Genomic DNA, 5202 nt, shown 5'->3' on the forward strand with positions numbered 1-5202 from the left:
CATGAGGTTGTAGGTTCCATCCCTGGCCTTACTCAGTGGGTTAAGGATCTGGCATTGCTGTGAGCTGTGGTGTAGGTTGCAGAGGTAGCTCGATCCCGCGTTGCTGTGGCTCTGGCGTAGGCCGGAGGCTACAGCTCCGATTCGACCGCTAGCCTGGTAACCTCCATATGCCAAGGGAGCAGCCCTAGAAATGGCAAAAAGACCAAAAAAAAAAAAAATAGAATAAATGGGCTTTTTTTTTTTTTTTTTTCCAGAGCCAGTATATGATATCCATTCCTTTTAGGGCTCTGCCTGGGGGTTGCACTGACTTCTGCCTAAATGAGTTTTTCGTGTTTTTTCTTACCTCTTAGCCAACACCTCCATCTAGCCCTCACTGCCCCCATTTTTATTTAACAACAGGGAGAAGCCATATGCTTAAACTTGGGAGAAGCATGTTCAGTGTCCTAATCTAGATAGTGGTTACATAGGTATTTACCCATGTAAAAATCATCAGGACAGCCTTAAGATGTGTTCACTTAAAGTCAGAAAGAGAAATAGCATATGATGTCACTCACATGTAGAATCTAAAATGTGACACAACTGAACCTATCTACAAAACAGAGACAGACTTACAGACATAGAGAACAAACCTGTGGTTGCCAAGGAGAGTGAGTGAGAGAGGGATGGAGTGGGTTGGGGTTAGCAGATGCAAACTATATAGATATACAGATATATCTATACAGATATATAGATAGATAGAATGGATAAACAACGAAGTCCTACTATATAGCACACAGAACCATAGTCAATATCCTGTGATAAACCATAATGGAAAAGAATATTTTAATAAGTAAATTTACATGTATGTACATAACACACATACATATATATAACTGAGTCACTTTGCTATACAGCAGAAATTAACACAACACTGCAAACAGCTATACTTCCATAAAAGAATATTTGTTCACTTTATTTTACGTAATTGTATCTCAAAGAAAGAGTTAAAAAAGAAAACAGTAGTTATCTTTGAGCATTTAAAATGGGGCAATCTGTTTAAGCCTGGATAATCAACAAAGGCTTTTCTGAGGATGTAACATATAACCTGGAGTCTGAAGGGTCAGTTGCAGTTCAGCAGGCAGAGGGCACAGCAGACCATTCTGGACAGAAGGACCAGCATGTGCAAAGGCTCTAGAGTGAAAGGAGTGTTCTGTAAAGGCACTTGCCTATACTATGTTTTAGAACTTCTATAGCGTTACCAGCATGTACAAAGGCTCTAGAATGAAAGGAGTGTCCTGTAAAGGCACTTGCCTATACTATGTTTTAGAACTTCTGTAGCGTTGTCTTTGACATTTAGATTCTTAACCCACCTGATATTTTTGTGTATAATGTTAGGTATGGATATAATTTAACTTATCTCAGATGGATAACCAATCCTTCCAGTTCCACTTATTCAGAAACACAGCCTTTCTCTACTGATCCGCTAACCAACTTTATTAATTACCAGATTTCAATATTTGTGTGAGTCTCCAGAAGAAAAGGGACTTTTATTCTATTTTAGTTTGATTTTCATTCTATTTTAATTTGCTAACAGTATTCGATTCTGTCTACATGTCCACCAACAGCATACCATTCTTACTACTGGAGCTATATAAAGAGTCTCCATATCTAGTAGGTATGGCTCCTAATCCTGAAGTTTTTCTTCAAGGGTATCTTGGCTATTCTTGGTCCTTTGTTCTTCCATAAACATTTTAGAGTTATCTTCTAGTATCAGCAAAACATTAGGACTTTGATTAGATCTGCATTGAATAAATATATCAATTTGGGAGACAACTTTTATTTAGGTAACTTTAATTTATTAAAAGTTTATAATTTCCTCAGTGAAGGTATCATGTGTTTTTTGTTAGCTTTTCCTAGGTGTTTATATTTTTGAAGTTTCTATACATATTATTTTATAATTTTTTATGGCCACGCCCATGGCATATGGAAGTTCCAGGCCAGGGTCTGAATCTGAGCTGCAGCTGTGACATACACCACAGCTGTGACTTATACCGGATCCTTTAAGCTACTATGCCAGGCTGGGGATTGAACCTGTACCTCCAGAGCAACCTGAACCACTATAGTCAGATTCTTAACCCACTGAGCAATAGAAGGAACTCCTATTTTGTAATTTTTACTGTTTCTTCTTGCTATATAAAAATTTAAATATTTTGTGTAATTACATTTTATCTAACAGATTTGCTAAGTGCTTTTAATCTAACAATTTGATTGCTTTGGATTTTCTACAATAAATTATGTCATTTATTAATTATAACAGTTTTACTTCCTTCCAACACTTACTTATTTATTTCTTTCCTTGTCTAACTGTGCTAGTCTTGGACTCTAGAATAATGATTAATGAAAGTGTTTTAAATAAATCTTAAGGAGAAGGCTTCCTTGTTTCAAAGGTAAGTATAATGTTTGTTGTAAGTTTATTTTTGTTATTAAAGGAAATTGCTTTCTATTTTTAGTTTGCTAAGGTTTTTTTTGTTTGTTTGCTTGTTTTTTGTTTTTTTTTTTTTTTCCTTTTTAGGGCAACACCTGTGGCATATGAAAGTTCTTGGGCTAGGTGTCAAATTGGAGCTACACCTACTGACCTACACCCCAGCCAGAGCAACGCCAAATCCCAGCTGCATCTACAACCTGCCTATGTATCCTTAACTCACTGAGTGAGGCCACGGATCAAACCTGCATCATCATGGATACTAGTCACTAAGCCACAACAGGAATTCCAAAAGCGTTTTTTTTTTTTTTTTTTTTTGTAAGTTATTAATGGGTATTGAGTGTTAATCAAGTAACTGTATAACTTGGCCTGGTTAAACGGTCTCCCTTAATCTGTCAATGTAGTGAACTATATCAATTGATTTTTCAAAGGTTGAACCAATGTTGCATTACCTGAATAAATTCAACTTGGCCATAATGTACTTTTTTTTTTTTTTGTCTCTTCTATGGCTACGCTCATGGCATATGGAGGTTCCCAGGCTAGGGGTCTAATCAGAGCTGTAGACGCCAGCCTATGCCAGAGCCACAGCAACACAGGATCCGAGCCACGTCTGTGACCTATACCACAGCTCTCACGGTAATGCCAGATCCTTAACCCACTGAGCAAGGCCAGGGATCAAACCCGCAACCACATGGTTCCTAGTTAGATTCGTTAACCACTGAGCCATGACGGGAACTCTCATAATGTACTTTTTTATTTGATGCTAAAATTAACTAAATTGGAGAGTTCTCTCTTTTTTGTAAGTTTCTGGAAGATTTGGTTTAGAGTGGATCATTTCTTTTCTTTATTGAAGTATAGCTGATTTACAGTATTACGTTAGTTTCTTATAAGTGGAATCTAAAAAATAATATAAATGAATCTATATGCAAAACAAAAACATACCCACAAATACAGAAAACTAATGTACGGTTACCAAGAGATGGAGATGGAGAGATGGAGGGACAAATTGGGACTAAGGGATTAACAGATACAAACTACTATACCTAAAATAGCTACGCAACAAGGATTTACTATATAGCACAGGGAATTTTACCCAATATCTTGTAATAAACTATAATGGTGTTATTTATTTCTTGATTGCTTGGTAGAATTCAACACAACCTATCAATAGGATCTTGTTGATTTTCTATCTAGTAGATTAATCGGTTGCCAAGAGGGAGGTGTTGAAGACCCCAGCTGCAATGTGGTTTATCTATTTTTCCTTCAGCTAGACTGGTTTTTCTTCATGTAATTTGAGGCTCTGTTGTTGAGTATATACCCATTTAGGATAATTGTACCTTCAGTTAAGGGTTGGATTGTGTCCCCACCAAAGAAGTATTTTGAAATTCTAGCCCCTGGTATGTATGCATATGGAAACAGATGCAATCAGGTTGTGACGAGGTCACACTGGATTAGGGCAGACCTTATAAGAAGAGAAGAATTTGGACATAGACACTGAGAGAAGACAGCCATGTGATGACAGAGGCAGAGACTGGAGTGATGCATCTACAACCAAGGGACACCAAAGATGGTTGGCAAACACCAGACACTGGAAGAGGGGAGTTTCCCTTGTGGCACAGAGGAAACAAATCCGACTGGGAACCACGAGGTTGTGGGTTTGATTCCTGGCCTTGCTCAGTGGGTTAAGGATCTGGTATTGCCATGAGCTGTGGTGTAGGTCACCAACGCGGCTCGGATCCCATGTGGCTGTAGCTGTGGCTGTGGCATAGGCCGGCAGCTGTAGCTCTGATTGGACCCCTAGCCTGGGAACCTCCATATGCCTTGGGTGTTGCCCCAAAAAGAAAAACAAACAAACAAACAAAAAACTAGATGGGGAAAGGAAGAATTCTCCCCTACAAGTTTGAGGGAGCATGACCTTGCCCATACCTTAATTTCAGACTCTGAGCCTACAGAATTGTGAGATAATTTACATTGCTTAAGGCACCAATTTGTGACACTTTGTTACAGCAGTCCTAGGAAACTAATAGATCTTCCTAGGGAAATGTGTAATTTTCCTCTTTGTCCCTAGTATTCTTTACTTTGAAATCTACTTTATCAGATAGTAATGTAGCCACGCCTGGTTTTTGATCAATGTTTGCATGGCTAACCTTTCTCAATCTTTTTATTTTCAACCTATCTATTTCATGGAATTTGAAGTGAGTGTCTTGTACACACATATTTTTGAGTTAATTTACTCACTCTGCTCCTCTCTGTTTTTTTAAGGCCACATCCACGGCATATGGAGGTTCCCAGGCTAGTGGTCAAATCCTGATCTGCAGCTGCCATCCTACACCACAGCCACAGCAACGCCAGATCCTTAACCCACTGAGCCAGGCCAGGGATCAAACCTGCATCCTCATGGATGCTAGTCAGATTTGTTTCTGCTGAGCCACGAGAACCCCATCTCTGTCTTTTAACTGGTGTATTTAATCCATTTTAAGGTGATTATTGCTAATGCTTAAGTCTATTTTATTATTTGTTTCTGTTTGTTTCCTTTAGTTCTCATTGTTTCCTTTTTTGCCTTTCTATGAGTTATTTGAACATTTTTTAGGATTCTGTCCTTCTTAGTGGTGTTTTTGGGTAAATCTCCTTGTAAATTTTCATAGTGGTTGCTTAAGTATTACAATACAAATATATTATGTAGTCTACTGATAACATTTTAGCACTTCTAGTGAAGCTTTGAAAACTTACTGCTATTTAGG

This window comes from Sus scrofa, chromosome 7 (genome assembly GCF_054392235.1).
Source record: "Sus scrofa isolate SSC_HxYL_T2T_F1_AM1 chromosome 7, Sscrofa_HxYL_maternal_Yorkshire_Landrace_v2.0, whole genome shotgun sequence".
In the NCBI taxonomy this organism is placed as follows: Eukaryota; Metazoa; Chordata; class Mammalia; order Artiodactyla; family Suidae; genus Sus; species Sus scrofa.